At 34.3% G+C, this 15,919-nt stretch overlaps 1 protein-coding gene across 4 annotated transcripts in view; it reads left to right on the forward strand.

Annotated features, from left to right (window-relative positions):
• The first annotated feature begins 2,039 nt into the window (after window positions 1–2,039).
• Window positions 2,040–15,919, forward strand: part of LOC106668492 (acyl-CoA Delta(11) desaturase-like) — a 30,440-nt gene continuing 16,560 nt past the window's right edge. Inside the window, exon 1 of one of the 4 annotated variants that reach the window (XM_024230491.1) lies at window positions 2,040–2,165. The gene's annotated coding sequence lies outside the window, so the exon portion shown is untranslated. Of the gene's footprint in view, window positions 2,166–9,458; window positions 9,566–14,689; window positions 14,709–15,919 lie in introns of those variants that run through there. The other 3 variants (XM_014397322.1, XM_014397323.2, XM_024230492.1) reach the window with 3 other exon arrangements.

Consider the following 15,919-nt stretch of genomic DNA (forward strand, 5'->3'; position numbering starts at 1 on the left):
TGAAAAAAGTTAATTGGTCAATCAGACCACGAACTGTAATGGATTTATTAATACAAATGTGTAATAAAAGTGAACACTGATCTTCAATATGAGCTAGCGAACTCATTATGGAAGTACACCTTTGACTTTCAAGCTGAAATTATGCTATCAATGTTGTACCTCAGAAAATCTTAAATGAGGTTACACTGAAAAAATTCGTAAAATCAGATAGCCAACCAGCCCTAAAACATTAGCAGATAGGAACATCTCATCCAAAATTGTCAGTGAATTCAGCCAAAATCTGGGAAAGCAAAAACCAGACCTTATCTTGGGTGCCAGGGCAAAGAGGAAGCAGATAAACAGGCGAAAGTAGCATCCTCAAGTCTACGTAAAAGGCCAGAACCTATAATTGCGATTACAAGGAAAGACTCCTTCTCAAAATAAGTCACAAAAAACAAAGGGTGAGAAGGACGAACTCTAGAGGTGCCAGACATAACAAACTCGTGATTAAAGTTTAATTACCTTTAAAAATTACCTTTAATTATGCATCAATATTACAAGTTACATACACTTGAAGACCGGACACACACTAATTCATTCACTAACCATTCTGAACAATGGAGAAAGAATTGTATCAGCTGGTGTAACGTCACCATCTTCAACATAAAGAACTCCCACTAAAAGTAGCAAACAGTACTACAGTTACACGAGATAAGGCTCGGTGGAATGAACAGGGCCATATGCCAGACGCTGGCATCTGAGAAAATGCCACAACACGGTAAACGTATGCTAAAGCAACTCTCACCAAGATTGGCAAACTACCGCTACATTCAGAGACAACGAAACTCAGAGGAGTGATGGGACTATGTACAAACTGGTCACTAGCATCTGGGAAAACATCAAATAACATAGTATATTCAATGATGACCTTGTGGATTCACGAGGAGGAAAGAATGCCACTCGTATTATCCTTAAATGAGGAAATATAACGAAGCCTAACAAGAAGTCCCAGGAAAAAACTATTACTACAATAAAAGTCAAATAACCTACTACTTATTTCTTCAAAGAAGAGTTGAGTCAATAAAACTGAGCTAACATAGAAAAGCGCATTAAATCAAAAGTCTTCAGTGCTTCGGGACTATCAAACCCCGCTTCATACTATTCTTCTCAACATCATCTGAGAACTTCAATCATTTTTGTTTTTCAGTCACAAAGCTAAACGTTTTCGATTGGACGTTCCTTAGTAAGTAAAACAAATATTGATAATAATGCGTAAAGAGTTTCAATAATGTGTGGTGATTAGTGACCTTTAATCGATATTTATTTAAAAATCGTGCGATGCGGTCTGGTGTGATGTAGGTTTCAGAAAAACATTTTCCTTGTCGTGCCAACGTTTCGATCTTTATTGAGATCATCTTCAGGGCTCAAAGTGTTTGTCTTCTGTGTAATTGTACAATCCTTGCGTGCCATGGGCACTCTCGACACGACACGCAAGAATGGCACAATTACACAGAAGACAAACACTTTGAGCCCTGAAGATGATCTTAATAAAGATCGAAACGTTGGCACGATAAAGAAAATGTTTTTCTAAAACCTACACACCAGACCGCATCTCACGATTTCTAAATGATGTTTCAATAATGTCATTTTCAAGATTACTAGTTCCATCCATGTTTATGCTTACTGGTAAGGTCTTTGCAACTTAATATCATAGAAACATGTCTGCATCTTGGCAAATTTGGGTGCACTGTTTTGTAAAACGGGTATTTTATATTGTTTGGCGTATAAAAACATCCTATTCGTACAATCAAAATCCGTCTAAAATGAAATCAGCGACTTTATAATAGTTCAGGAGCGATATTAAATAAAGTACTAGTCCTGTATCATTGAGGATCTTTTCTAACGATTTAACTGAGCCTGAAGATTCAACCGATAGTGGCCGATCAACCCGGAAGGAGCCTTCAGATAAATAAAACAACATTGCCTCACCTCGAAAAAAAAAAATGCAGAGATTGAGAAATAAAAATAAAAATTGTTGCAGGTTCGTCGGAACAGTCGTTTTTCGCCTTCGGGAAGTGAAAGGCGATTGGAAAGACGTTCAGGAAACGCGATCAAAATTTAACATTGACCATTTCACCATTACTGGAAAAAAATTACATATGCCAGCGATAACAGGAGAGAGAAAAGTAAGATTTTTACACTTTCGTTTTTCATTACCTAAATTTTTGGATAATTATTAGAGATAGCATATCCAAATGTTAGTTTATTAAGTCTCAGTTTGCATAAAATTCAACTTAACATGTTTGGTATATATTCAAAAGCTTAAGCTTTTATGTTTACATCATTCAATAAATCTCACTTGACTTTATTAAAACAAATACTGGCACTTTATAATAATGGGAAAATTTTTAATAATTACGTGACGTGTTTTAATATTCGATTTTCTTTCAACAATTGAGCTTATTTTAATTCGGCACAGTGGAGTCACTACGATCGATTATCCATAATTTTAACCAACTAGTAAAACTCATGTTTTTTAAATAACAATATGATAACAGTAGACATAAAATGAACGAAATTGTGCTTAATGTTTTTATTTTGTTTACTCATGTTTTTTTAAAGATTTAACAATTGAGCATTTAATGTTTTGAATTTAAGATAAATACTATCGAGAAAAATTTTTCATTTTCATGGTTCGTTTATGTGGTTGTATGTTAATATTAAAGGAAAATATACTGGTATTTTTATACTGTGACCTTTTACCATCAAAGTTGAAATTTCTATATTGAAACTTAAAATTTCCTCCTAATAATAAATGGATTTTTTCCACAACAAAGCCCAGTAGGCTGATGGAAAATTAAACCGGAAATTACACGAATTTTCATGCTATTGCGCAAAACAAGAACAATAGACGGAATCGAGTCGTTTTGCGTTTTCGGGCCTGTTCTGTAATAAACGACAAGTTAATGGCTTAATTTAATTTGAATTAAAAATTACTCCTTTTAAATAAAACTACGAACATTAATTATTCAGAAATCGTGAGATGCGGTCTGGTGTGATGAAGGTTTCAGAAAAACATTTTCTTTGTCGTGCCAACGTTTCGATCTTTATTGAGATCATCTTCAGGGCTCAATAAAAGATCGAAACGTTGGCACGATAAAGAAAATGTTTTTCTGAAACCTACATCACACCAGACCGCATCTCACGATTTCTGAATAATTATCGATTAATGGTCACTAATCACCTCACTACGAACGTCTATTTCGTCGATTCCGATCATCCAGGTTCTGTTTAGATGTTTTGATCTGTCAGATATCAGCTTTTAGCCATCTTCAATGGCCACAAACAAAAAATCAAACTGAGTAAAACAATTTTACCAAAAATGTTGCTTTGGATAAAATGAAGAACATATTAAATTCAGTCAATTAATTAAGGTTTTTAGTTGAGATAAAAAGGCAGTGTCATGAGCGAGATTCGAACCCACGACCTTCGGCTAGATACGCCGCTACTCTACCACTTGAGCTATCAGCTAGGAATTAAATTCAGTATGGAGTATTTCCTCCTCTTGCATACTGCTTGCATTCGTCGTGGCTTCGATATTATGAGGTTTTGAATGAAGTGTGGGATATTTTCCTACCATTCTCAATACCTGCAAATTCTCTGGCATCACTGGGCGACTTTTTATTCTCTCATCTTTGACATCTCATCCCAAAGGTGTTCGGTAGGGTTTAAGTCGGTACTACATACATTGAATTGAAGCCCGTTTCAAGTCACCAACGATCCTATCTGTGGGGTCATGCGTAACAATAAAACCCTCGCCAATTAGGGGCATGTAAGGAACAACCTCGTCTGATAACGCATAATTAATTACGATAATTTATCGCGCATCTGTCAGAAAACCCTCGGTGAAGATCAACTTTAGGCGACCTTTCATAGAAATGCCTGCCCAAACCTTTAGCTTCTCCGGAGTGAAAATGTTGGAAGGCTATATCGCCGTCAAAATACCTCCAACAAAACCTTTACTCAACGGAAAACAAGATTTTAGTCTCATCTTGCTCAGACTAATTTATGAGATTTCTTGCCAAACTTAACCGAGCCGTTCTGAGTCTTGTCAGAATTTCTGGACCAGCGGCAGGACTTCTCCCATAAACCACCTTCTGAAAGTCTTCGCCTTTTACTAACATTAACATTTCTAACTTATTGAAGTCGTTACTTTATGTCAACAGCAGTAGAATGTTGATTACGAAGTACATTCGAAAAAACGATCATTTCTCGTGACACGATGCCGACCTGACCCATGCCTACTGGATACCTCCAGTATCTGGTCAATGGAAGATCTTTCGCAAAGTTGTTCTGGAAATGTTAAGCACCCCGGCAAACCCTTGACTTTTTCCAAATTCCAACAATGCTTCTTAAATGTACAACTAAGAAAAAATCAAACCACAGGAACGTTATAAAGAAATTTGTTTCATTCATTTGTCGCCGAGAATCAGATAGATTACGCGACATTTGAAAAATGGCAAAAAGGAGGGAAAACTCAAAAGGTGGGGTTGAGATGGGAAGTTAGTGTCCGAGTGGATCGAAATCACGATAGCTCAAGTGGTAGAGTAGCGGCGTATCTAGCCGAAGATCGTGGGTTCGAATCCCGCTCGTGACACTGACTTTTTTATCTCAACTAAAAACCTTGATTAAATGATTGTTATAAAAAAGCTTTACAGAAAAACAAAAAAGAAGAGAAGAGAATCTATTCAAAGATTTATTTACAAAATCCAATAAATACAAGTAGATTTTTTCGTGTTTTATTTACGGACACTGTAGACCTCAAGTAGAAATCTCACAAAAAATGTAATAATAATTGTTTAATTATCCAAGATTTTGTGTTAAGAAAGTTTCTTCACTACTTTCAGAGAAAACAGCGTTTTAGTGTAACGACTATGTTAATAACCGAAGAAAAATCGTAAATAACAATGCTTGTCTATAAAAAGACACCTGCATCCTTGCAAAAAGACTTACTCTCAAAAAACAACAATTTAATTTTGAGAAAGGCAAAATACTCTCTCTTACACGTTCCTAAAGTTTTGGCTGTACTTTTTAAGTTCGTAGTTGGTTGCTTTCGGCCGAGGGACGAGACCCCATGAGCAGCAATTAAAGGGTCGCATCCTGACGGCAAAAGGCCCCATGATCCGTGGATCGAGCCTCTCGAAGAAAGGAAAGTCAAACGGCGAAAGTAGGACGACGAGAAGACTATTCCAGTATGTACTCAAGGTCATACTATCTACAGCTAACCGGTTTTGTAGGGCGATACAGAAATAAAGATCAATCGTGTTCAAACAAGGTTGTTTCTAGTAGTTCTTACGTTTTTTTCGATAATTGAATGAAATTCATTTGAACAATCAAAAGCACATTTGTTGCTTTTCGATGAAGATATTGTTTTTAAAGAGTTATAAGTTCAAAAGTTCGTTTAATTTAAAAAACTAACAATATACTATTATTGTTTCTTTTTGTTTAGATATATATTTAAAACCCAAACTTAACTAACTTTAAGTTATAAAAATGTAATTTCTACGCTTATCACTTGAAATGTCCTTTGACATAGAATAGGAACGTCCTACATCTAATGAAAAGTGTTGGAAGAACTTTATGTTCCAGAATGGGGTCACAGATAAAACTTAACATCAGATGAAGTCGACTGAACTGGGCGATTTCATACAATTAAGGGAAAAAAGTCTTTAGGCCAGTTTTTGGAGATCAGTGGGTTTAATGTGCGGTTTATAATCAAAGAGTTAACATATATGTGCGATAGCATAGACATCGAGGATCGACTTATTATATTTCGTTCGATTATACAAAACCTGCGCATTTCCCATAAACGAACTATCCCAAAAGAAACCATCCTTCCCTCGAACAGCGAGAATTGGCGGATCGATTAAATTGATCGGTGTCAATCAGTTTAACATGTTTCCATTTACACGTACACCGACTAATGCCACAAATTCCAGTATATTAATTGCTTACACAAACATAAAGTACAAAAAGCATCTGCCTTTTCAAAACTGTCTATTCACCTATAAAAATATTTTAATTCTGTCAATCCCTTTTTATATTTATTCATGACAATTTTATAGACTATACTTTTTATACCAAAAGTCTTTATTTGATGATTTTTCACTTTCGGAGTTCCTCAATAATAATTGACTTTGTGATAAAGATTTTAAGACCGAAACTGTCTTCATTATATATTTTCCTTCCTTTTTCAATTTTTTTGTTTTTTTATAAAACTCCAAAGTCAGAGATGCCGAACAGGCATAGGGCCACTTATTGGGTCCGACTTCACTCTTGAGATTGTTGCACTGCTCAAACTCGTTTCGGCATTGCGCCATCTTCAGTGAAGAACGTTCTATGACCCAATGACATATAAACCATATCGGACAAAGTGACATACAGTTCATCCCTGCCGAAACGCGTTTGATGAGCAATTCAATAAACTCGCGAGAGAAGACGGACCCAATAGGTTAAGCCGGTTCAGAATAATCTCCAAACTAGTTCTGATTTTATGTATGTGTAGATTTTATGCAAATGTAGAACTATCGACAACGTGAATCATTTTTGGAGTTTCTTTTTTATAACAAAATTTGAACTATCGATCTGATGGGACATGACATAAATCATTGACTTTATCATAAAAACAAACGGAGGACTTAAAGTTTAAATTTTATTATATGTTACAATTGTGCTTTTCCCGCTATTTATGCAAACAAAACTCATACGGTTGCTAAACTCATGTTCCATCAAAGTGGACGTCAGTAAGCCGTTATTCCTTTTTCCTATCATTGATTGATTAATGTGTTTATTTATACTCACAGAAATAGGACACTAGGACATCGAGAGAGGCAGAAAAAGAGAGAGAAACAGAGACAGAGAGAGAGAGAGAGAGAGAGAGAGAGAGAGAGAGATAAATAAATAGATAGATATTTAGAGGGGGAGAGAGAGATAAAGGGAAAGAGAAAGATAGAGCAAGGGAGATAGGTAGATAGATAAATATAAGATAGATAGATATTTAGAGGGAGGGAGAAAAAGAGAGAAAGTGAGGAGCGGAGAGGAGAGGAGTGAGAAAGTGGATGGCGTGAGAAGAATGTAGACTAAATAGAGAAATTAAGGGAAAATGTAAATACTGTATGAACAAAAAAATGGAGAGAGAGGAAGAGAGAGATGAATAGGGAGAGAGAGAGAGAGAGAGAGAGAGAGAGAGAGAGAGAGAGAGAGAGTAAAGGAAAGACATGTCTATATCTAGGTCCATTATGAAGTGTCCTTAAAAATCTAGGAAATCATCCTTTATTTTATAAATTAGCCAAATAACCTTAAATATCATTTCATTTCTCTAACTAGGTAGAATAAAAATTGATAATAAAATTGACAATAATAGAACAAAAGTGAAATGTTGAGATTAGGAGGGAATACCTTGCCGGTGGTTGAAGGTTTTAAATTGCTGGATATTCCGCCGTGGTCATTACCTACTTGCCACAATTATCGAAGATCTGGCCTTACTGAACAAAAGAGAAACACCTTCTTTGATGATCAAGGCAGAATTCTTGCGAATTTTAAATAGCTATCCCAATTATATAGTTTTTTATGCCGATGGGTCCAAAAATGAAATTGTTGTAGGGTGTGGGATATTTGCTGATGATTATAACCTCAACTGGTCGCTATCGAATGAGGCTAGCGTACACACAGCTGAACTTCATGCAATCAGAAGATCATTGAGCATTATAAAGGAATCGCAAGGAATTTGTAATGCCATTATTTGCTCTGATGCGAAAAATGGTCTCGAAGCCATGAAAAATAATTTCTTGGTCGACCCATACATCTTAGAAATTCACAAATATCTCTATGAAATCAGAACACTTAACAAACATATGGTATTCGTTTGCCTTCCATTAATACATAGACAATAAATTGCAAACCAGTAAATAAATCTAGATAATAAATACACAAGGGAGAGACAGCGAGTAGATTACAATTGAGATACGGGTAGGGGGTACAAGAAGCTGGAGAGAGTGAAAGGGTAAGAGAGAGAGAGAGAGAGAGAGAGAGAGAGAGAGAGAGAGAGTGAGAGAGAAAGAGGGGAGACAGATGGATAGAGAGTGAGAGAGAGGGAAAACTATAGAGGGAGGGAGATTGATAAAAAAAGAGAGAGGAAGATATATAGATAAATAAATAAACAGATAGAGAAAGACAGAGAGAGAGAGAGAGAGAGAGAGGGTGGAAGATACAATGAGAGAGAAAGACAGACAGAGAGAGAGAGAGAGAGAGGGTGGAAGATACAATGAGAGAGAATGAAAGAGAGAGAGAGAGAGAGGGTGGAAGATACAATGAGAGAGAAAGACAGAGAGAGAGAGAGAGAGAGAGAGAGAGAGAGAGAGGGAGAGAGAATAAGAGTGAAAAAGTAAGAGAGAGAGAGAGAGAGAGAGAGGTGGAAGATACAATGAGAGAGAATGAGAGAGAGTAAGAGAGAGAGGGAGAAAGGGAGAGAGAGAGAGAGAGAGAGAGAGAGAATAAGTGAAAGACGGACAAACAACTGACAGTTTCTTCCCCAGGATAATCCATATTGCCATCTGTTCGAATAAATGTCGTAGCCTCATAAAAAGGAAAAGTAAGAGAGAGAGAAAGAGAATAATAGTGAAAAAGTAAGAGAGAGAGAGAGAATGAGGGTGAAAAAGTAAGAAAGAGAGAGAGAGAGAGTGACAGAGAGATGGAGAGAGAGAAAGAGAAGAGTAAGATAAATAGAAGTCGGAGAGAGAGAGAGAGAGAGAGAGAGTTACAACGAATGGGATCATTATGAAATATTAAAACTCACGCGGACCAACTATCAAAATTCATATTCAGAATAAAATAATTAATTAGTCCTTCAGGCATTTTTCTATTAGCCACTCTTCTTAAACGAAGAAGAGCCCACCCTCTTGGTATTACTAAAAAATTGATAACTGTTTTTTGTATAAATGTTATTAATAATAAATAATTATTTATAATAAATTTGTAATATATACCAAGCACGTAAAAAAATGGCATATGGCACCTCTGGACTGGGTTTTCTTTGTCGTCGTAAACTGGCTACTGATGAAAATGAAAATAACCATCTTTTTAAAAAGATGTAATACAATATGAAGATATTCCGACGATTTTTCAACAAGTTTTCAAAGCTCCAAAGAAGTAAAAATTGTTGAATTGTTAATTGTTCACAGTGACAAAATGTTTTCGTCGCGATACAATTTCGAAATCAAACGGGTTCTCCAGTGCATGAATATTCGCCGACATCGGATTATCCCGAATCGGCCAATTTCCCACGGTCAAAATATTCCAAAAGATGACATCCTTCGTTTGTCTGACGGATGGGCCATCCAGAAAGTGACGGGGAGGAAGAAAGGAAGGGAAAGAAGGGATCCGCGATGCCCTCTCCACCTTTTCGAACCGCGTACCCTACGGCATCTCTTCACTCCCATTCGGCAGGAGACTCTCGCGACCGATGGCATCTTGTCTCTTCGGATACACCCTATTGGAATAACTCACACGGCCGTATATAACAAAAAGCGTAAGTCGATTTTAAAAAATTTTAATTGAGTATTACATCAATTTTTGACGGCAAAAGGGTTTTTCGGATTTTAAAAAGTTTAGTCGATTTTCACCCCATGGCTATTTTCCTTATTACTTCATAATCCGCAAAAGAGGCTAAATGTGGATAAACAAATGTCATTTCGAGACTTTTTAGATCAATTTCATTATATTTTTCTCTTCATACTTGCTTAAATATCAAATTTTTGTGGTCAAAACCAATGTTAAAACATATTAAACAACAAATAAACGAGTAAAAAAAGTTATAACATTTTATCACTAGAAACTAAAACTCTGTACGTTTTTTAAAAATTGAAAGGATAAACCTACTAAATATATACTTAGACCTATCATTTTGGTCTGCTTATCCTCATTGATTCTTTCCAACCATGACTGACAAAAATCATCGAGGATAGACAGGCCAAGGTGATATGTGACTATCAAACTATCGGTTTATCACCATGCAAACCATAGAAGGAAATTTCACAATTTAAATATATACTGTGTGACAGATGGAAACAAAGTACAGTACGCAGTTATACACATTGGCCTAACGGAAAAATTTACAAATCTGTAAAGCTGTTCAATTTGTAAAGAATATATTTTGACAGTATTCGGAATATTTGGCAGTTTTGTAGTTCAATTGTGAAATTGAAGTACAGACTTGTTTTTACATCCTTTCTCTGAAGACATGTAGTATTATAAACTAAAATTAAATTTTAAAAAACTCATCGTCGTAAATGATGATATGATTTTTATTGCTTGCAATTAAATTTAATTAATTAAGATGTTTCCTTTGTTTGACTTGATTTAATTAAAATTTGTAGTTTTGTTCTTTTTGATCATTTTAGACCGTATAAACCCACCTTTTAGTTTCGTTTCGACCTGTTAGGTGTGTTAGGCCCTGAAAAACAGCATAGATTGGTAGGCCAAATAATCAGAAATCGTAAGGATAAATCTTTCCATAAAAAACAAAAAATAGAACAAAAAAGCAGCATACTCCCACGCAAAGACAAAAACCAGGCACTCGTATATTTGTGTTTATTTCAAACTATATGTATACGTTAATTATAACATACTTATTTTAATGTAAATCTAATTAGACGAAATCAAAAATTCATTAATGTTACTAAAATGTGTCAATAAAAAAATGATTTAATTATGGTGGATTGAAAGGAAATGCACTAAAAGAAAATTAGAAAGTGATAGATTAAAATTGAAATAACAATTTATTCTAACACTAAATTATTTCCTGGTGTTTTGGTAAATTTTCTTACAATGGGTGGGTTTAAAGAAAATTCACCAAAACACTTAAACATCATTTAGTGATAGATTAAGTAACATTTTATTCTATCGGTAAATGATTTTCCTATATTTTGGTAAATTTTCCTTCAAATGATGGTTTTAAAGAAAATTCACAAAACACAGTAAAATCATTTGTGATAGATTAGAATTTAAGTAACATTTTATCCTATCGGTAAATGATTTTCTTGTGTTTTGGTACATTTTTCTTCACATGATGGGTTCAAAGAAAATTCACCAAAACACTTAAAAATCGTTTAGTGATAGACTAGAATTTAAGTAACATTTTATTCAATCGGTAAATAATTTTCCTGTATTTTGGTTAATTTTCTTTCAATTGATGGTTTTAAAGAAAATTCATAAAAACACCGAAAAATTATTTGTTGATAGATTAAAATTTAAAAAGCAATTTATTCTATCGTTAACTGATTTATGGTTTGTCAAATTTTCTTTCAAACTATCATCATAAGTAATTTTTTTTTTTTGCCGGTGTTTTAAAAAAACCATTTGTAAGTATGTCGGGTTCGAATCCAGCAGCCCTGCATTCGAACCCGGGACCTTTACCTTACAGTGAGAGCGCCGTTTCAACGCCTAAATCGTTGGGGCCACCAACGCCCCCTTAAATAATTTTTATTACCTCTCATGAATTTCTGATCTCGTTTAATTTGGTTTACATTAAAGTATGTTGTAATTAATATAACGATAAAAATACATATAGTTTGAACAGAAAAAACAACGGATGTATTCGCCGGTCTATTTTTTTTTTATTTAGTATTTAGTTTTGCCTGTGAAGTATAGAATGGTTGATTATGCAAAACTATTGGAACATTTACTTCTGAAACGGCACAAAACAACATAAAAGTGGGTTTGAAAATAAATTTCCTAGGAAGCTTGGTTTACTTAGGCGAGTTTGTAGGAAGATAATTCTATAAAGAATCCATTATATTTACTGGTCTATTGATCAAATTACTTCTTTCAATTAATTAATCTTTTTATGTAACGTTTTTGGTTGAAATGAAAATGCCAGTGCCGCGAGTGGGATTCGAACCCACGACCTTCGGCTAAATACGCCGCTGCTCTACCACTTGAGCTATCGTGACTTCGAACCACTTGGACACCAATAAAACTGGCAATAAATTGAAAAATGACAGAAGGAGGGAAAATTCGAAAGGTTGTAGGTTGAGATGGGGAGTTGGTGTCCGAGTGGATCGAAGTCACGATAGCTCAAGTGGTAGAGCAGCGGCGTATTTAGCCAAAAGTGTGGGTTCGAATCCCGCTCGTGGCACTGGCTTTTTGATTTCAACCAAAAACCTTCAACAAAGTTTCAGAAGCCAGCGCAATTCAAATAAAGACCGACGAAATATTGCTCTTTTAAATTAAATAAACTACATGAATGAGATAGGCCTTTAACCAATTAGAAATTAACTGGATTGAGCTCGGCGTAACCATTCCGTTCTATGCTGCTCTTTTATTGCAGACAACAAAGCTGAAAACAGGTCTGACTATTTATCAAAATTATCAAGGGTTGGATTGGTTAGGGCATACTTATGGTAAGAGAACAGCCATGGTGCATACCAGGAAGACTTGTATCATATTATTTCGAACGCTGATATTTTTACAAGCCTGGAATCTGAAAGGTTTTAAGGGTGAATGAGAAATGAGGCTGTATGGTGTGTACAGGGTGTTCGGCTACTCGTGTTAAAAACTTTGCCAGTAGATTCCACATTCATAATGAAACCAAAATGTACTAATTAACTATGATCCGAATCTCAACAGTTTCGGAGTTATTCCTTTTTTCCGAATTTTTAAGATTTCATGACCTTGCTTAAAAAAAACAATGATAACTCCAAAACTGAAAGGTTTTGGATAAATCCGTTGACACCTTTGAAAATTAAGTTAAATTTCCAAAAGATGTGATCAATACTAAATTTGTAAATTTGATGAAATAAGCGTTTTAGTAGCCAAAACTTTGAATTTTTGTTTCAATGTTTAACAAAATACTGTGGTGATTCTAAACTATTATTTCAAACCTAAAGACCAACAAATTTCAGCAAGCTGCATTTAATATCTTTTTTTAGTGGTGTAATTGCTTTTTTTACCTATTTTTTTCGAAGATGAAGAAATGGATGACGTAAAGGTAAAAACCTTGGTTGACGAATTGGTAAGTTGGATAGATTAAAAAGAAATGAAAAAAACTTGAAGGAATTTTGAATGAATTTATCAAACGTTTTTTAATTTGGGTTCGAAACCGACATAGTGCAATTATTAACTTATTTACCAATACGATTGAAACTTTTATTAAAGGATTATTGAATTATTGTATTATTATTCCCCGGAGTAAAAGAGTTTTAAGATTCAAACGTTTTTAGTTCATTCATTTTTTTTTCATTTCAATCACGGTTTTTTCCTTTCCTTCACCAATTTCCACATCTTTGAAAAGAAGTGGTTAAAACAGCAATAACACCACTAAAAAGGATATTAAACGGAGCTTGCTGAAATTTGCTGGTCTTTCGGTTTGAAATAATAGTTTAGAATCACCACAGTATTTTGTTAAACATTGAAACAAAAATTCAAAGTTCTGGCTAATAAAACGCTTATTTCACCAAATTGACAAGTTTAGTATTGATCACATTTTATTGGAAATTTAACATAATTTTCAATGGTATCAACGGATTTGTCCAAAACCTTTCAGTTTTGGAGTTATCATCGTTTATTTGAAGTAAGGTAATGAAATCTTAAAAATTCAGAAAAAAGTGAAATAACTCCGAAACTGTTGAGATTTGGACCATAGTTAATTAGTACTTTTTGGTTTCATTATGAATATATAATCTACTTGCAAAGTTTTTAACACGAGTAGCCGAACACCCTGATCTACCGATGTTTCTAAGTAAATCATCATCTAATTTAGGTTGGAGGTAATGCAAATAATTTACGGACAAATGAATGAATGAATATAGGCTAAGTTGGGACTCGGTTTGAGCAGAAAGTCCGCTGTTCAGTTTGATTCCTTTAAAAAGAATATTTTACTTTCTATAATTTCTTTATTCCGTAAAAAACCCCAATCGATTTGTTGGTTTTTCTTTTCGTGTCACACGATTGAAAAGTTATTATAAAGAAAGTTCAAATAATCATCCTTGTAACTGTCGAATAGTGGAACGTCGGGGCGAAGATCCCGGTCCTGCATTGTTCGCCGTCGACGCCATACTTTGTACGCTTTCACAGATTTTAACGGCACGCGGATTTTCCGTTTGCACGTCATGTCAAAAACTCTTCTTCAGCCGAGAGACGAAAATTCAGCATTGTCGCATACTTACACGAGAAAGTTTACGTTTCAGTAAAAGTAGGATGATTTGTCATTGCTTTCACTCATATTTGACGACATTGCATTTCCCTTTGGTACCGTCAAAGGTCGACATTGCCTCCTCCGAAAAAACAATAATTTCTTTTGCAAATTATTTCTAAACTTATATTTATTTTAATTCAAACTTAAAAACCTACAATCATGCCTTCTATTGATGTAAAGATCTCTCTTTGTTGGCCCAAAAGAGAAACTAGTTAAAAAACAATTTAAAAGCTCTGAAAACTTGATACAAAAGGATAAAATGGGTTAGCTGTTAATGAAACCCATAAACATACGACACGAAAAAAATGAGTCAACATCACCTTGGATATTGACCCCGTTTCGATCAAAATTACAATTATGCTCTTTCCCAACATTTTTTTCAATTTGAATTCCAAAACAATGGTCAATATATAACGGCATACTTGGCAGTTCGAATCAGTTGTAGTTCAAACCTTACCGTAACCATCCAATCGACAGAGTAAGTTGTCACGATCTCTTTACTATAACAAAATTGAACTTAATTTTTTTATAACAGTAAAAGGCAAAGTCGTTAAGTACTATTAAACAGCAATCTTCCTATGTTAATTGATAGTTTTTTTAATCATAAAATAACATTTGGCATATATTTTTAAAAATAAATTTTATTTTTCGAAAAAATTTAGGCTGTGAATTTTTCAAATTTTGATATTAATAATGCAACAATATTTTCAACTATTATTTTGATTAATCCATTTATTGTTTAGTAGTCAAATTGACCAGATTACTGATTTCAATTAATTATTATATTTATGTAAGGTCTTGGTTAAGGTGATATTGATCTCCCTATTATTATAATTATTATTATAATTATTTGCTTTGCATCCACAACAAATATCAATTTTTTTGTCCTCTTGTCCTACTATAAATCTAGAGCTTCCTAGAAAGAACAACTTTCTATTTTCTTATTATACACTTAATGCTTTATTATTATATTATTATTATATTCATTTACATTATTTCAAAAGAATATTAGATGAGAATTACAAATATTATTTAAAAAATTTAATTAATAATTTTAATATAATTAATTTTTTTAAAGCTTCATTCACTTATATGTGTAAATAAGGAAATCTGGTCAATTAAAGCATGTGGTTGAAATCACTTGGATAAATATTACAAATAATGTAATAAATAGAAAATAAATGGCAAAAAGGAGGGAAAATTCAAAAGGTGGGGTTGAGATGGGAAGTTAGTGTCCGAGTGGATCGAAGTCACGGTAGCTCAAATGGTACAGTAGCAGCATATCAAGGTCGTGGGTTCGAATCCCGCTCGTGACACTGACTTTTTATCTCAACTAAAAACCTTAACTAATTGATAGAAAATAAAGTTCACCAGTGTATTATTTTAAAGAGTTACTGATTATAGATTTACATAAGATCAAACCTGCTCACGCATGTACATACATGTATGAAGTTGAGCTTATCATTTCTCGTAGTCTACAGGCAATTCTATTTTTTGTAATTTACAATAAACCAACGGCAAGGTCGAGAATCACCCACCTCGGGAGTTGGCAGTACCGGGGTTCAGACCTCGGTCTTCTCCGTCCTACCACCGAGGATCCGATTCAGGGTTTATCGACAATTTGGTCTTTTCACCCCCATTGCAATCAGTTCCTAAATCCAAACCCATTCTCACTTAGAGTGGAGTAGT

This window comes from Cimex lectularius, unplaced genomic scaffold (assembly GCF_000648675.2).
Source record: "Cimex lectularius strain Harlan isolate CLEC.00 unplaced genomic scaffold, Clec_2.1 scaffold36, whole genome shotgun sequence".
NCBI classification, from domain to species: Eukaryota; Metazoa; Arthropoda; class Insecta; order Hemiptera; family Cimicidae; genus Cimex; species Cimex lectularius.